Source organism: Dipodomys merriami, unplaced genomic scaffold (assembly GCF_024711535.1).
Source record: "Dipodomys merriami isolate MVZ:Mamm:240054 unplaced genomic scaffold, mDipMer1.0.p SCAF_1522, whole genome shotgun sequence".
In the NCBI taxonomy this organism is placed as follows: Eukaryota; Metazoa; Chordata; class Mammalia; order Rodentia; family Heteromyidae; genus Dipodomys; species Dipodomys merriami.
The window spans coordinates 141,497-143,759 of NW_027202852.1; the positions used below are offsets into that span (position 1 = coordinate 141,497).

The 2,263-nt window shown below is 35.7% G+C and overlaps 1 non-coding gene across 1 annotated transcript; it reads left to right on the forward strand.

Annotated features, from left to right (window-relative positions):
* The first annotated feature begins 2,061 nt into the window (after positions 1–2,061).
* On the forward strand, positions 2,062–2,166 carry LOC138827247 (small nucleolar RNA U13). Its single transcript, XR_011372021.1, has one exon. It is a non-coding gene; the product is annotated as a small nucleolar RNA U13 (small nucleolar RNA).
* Positions 2,167–2,263: the final 97 nt, after the last annotated feature.

The window sequence follows — 2,263 nt, forward strand, 5'->3', positions numbered from 1 at the left end:
AAATCCTTCTATCTGATGCCTTCAGGAGTCACCTTACCCATACAAACAAATAAATTTTCAAAGTGAAAGGCTGGAAGAAAATCAAACAACCAAATGGACCCCATAAACATGCAGGAGTTGCAATCCTAATATCTAAAATAGACTTAAAATTTGAAATAGTGAGAAGAGATAAAGAAGGTGGCTACATACTAATTAAGATATCCTTTATATTACAATGGCAAATATTTATTTGCCAAACAACCGAATATCCAAATTTATCCAAGAAAAAAAAAATTCTCTCAAATCTGTCAAAGATCCAAAGACATTAATTGTTGGGGACTTTAACATACAACTATAACCACTAGGTAGATCAACTGAGTAAAACCTCAACAGAGAAACTGCAGATCTAAACAAAAGCATAGGTTAAATAGATTTAACAGATATCTACCGAATATTTAACCCAGCAGCATCAGAATACACGTTTTTCTCTGCATCACAAAGAACATTTTCCAAAATAGACCACATTATAGGTGACAAGGCAAACATGTCCAAATTCAGAGAAATTGAAATTATACCTTGCATTCTCTCAGACCACAAAGGAATAAAATTGGAACTCATCACCAAAAGCCATCAAAAAGAATGTCCGGTAACACATGGAGGCTGAACAACACACTGTTGAACAACCAGTGGGTCATGGAAGGGATTAGAAAGGAAATTCAAATGTTCATGATATTGAACAAAACTGAACACACAAATTGCCAGTTCCTCTCTGATTTCCTACATCAACAAATTGGAGCGATCTGAAACCAACAATTAAATGAGACATCTGAGCCTCATTGAAAAAGAGCGGAAAGATAAACCCCAATCCAGTAGATGGAAAAAAGTAATTAAAATTAAATCAGAAGTAAACAAATTAGAATCCCCAAAAAACAGAGAATGAATCAACAAAATAAAGAGTTGGTTCTTCTAAAAGAAATTAACAAATTGACAGACTGTTAGGAAACCTTATCACAAAAAGAAGAGAACAAACCCAAATAAACAAACTCAGTGATGAGAATGGAAACATTACCACAGAAACAACCAAGATTCAGAACATTATAAGGGAATACTTATTAAACCCTTATGCTAATAAATTTGAGAACCTGGCAGAAATGGACCTTTTTCCTAGCAAATCTTGACATGCTGAAACTAAACCAAGATGAGTTAAACCATCTTCACAGGCACATATCAAGGACTGAAATAGAAGCGGCAATAAGAGACCTCCTATCTAAGAAAAACCCAGAACAGGTGGATTTACAGCAGAATTCTGATAGGTCTTCAAAGCAGAGCTCACACCAATACTCCTACAAATCTTCAATGAAATTGAAAGAGGAAGTTCACTACCGAACTCATTCTATGAAGCCATCATGATCCTCATCCCAAAACCAGGTAGGAACTCATCAAAGAAACAGAACTACACACCCATTTCTTTGGTGAACATTGATGCAAAATTTCTCAAGAAAATTTTGGCTAAACCACTTCACAAATTCATCCAAAATAAATCATACACCATGATCAAACAGGATTCATTTCAGGAATGTAAAGCTGGTTCAATGTATGCAAATCAACTGATATAATTCATCGCATCAACAAGAGCAAGGATAAGAACCACATGGTTATCTCAATAGATGCAGAAAAAGCATTTGAAAAGATCCAACACCCCTTTATGATGAAGGTTCTGGAAAAATTAGGAATCCAGGGAACATTCCTCAAGAAAGGCTGTATATGACAAACCTATAGCCAGCATTATACTTAATGGTGAAAAATTAAGCCATTTCCTCTTAACTCAGGAATGAGACAAGGATGTCCACTCTGTCCACTTCTCTTCAATTTCGTATTAGAATGCCTAGCTACAGCAATAAGAAAAAATGCAAACATAATGGGAATCGAAATAGGGAAAGATGAATAAAACTCTCCTCTTTGCAGATGACATGATCTGTTTTTAAAGAATCGCACAGACTCCACTCCCAAATTACTCCAGCTGATTCAAAACTTTGAAAAAGTGGCATGGTGTAAAATTAACACTCAAAAACCCATGGCTTGATCCTTTTCCGGTTCATAAGTGTGATGATTGGATTCTCATGTGCTTGGGTGAAATGTGCCTCCCTCTAAACCTTGTTACAATGAGGGCACATTACCCATCTGATGTAAAAAAAATCCATGGTTTTTCTGTATGCCAACCATGAGAATAGCGTGGCTGAAATCAGGAAGCAATTCCATTCTTAATAGCCCCACAGAAAATAAA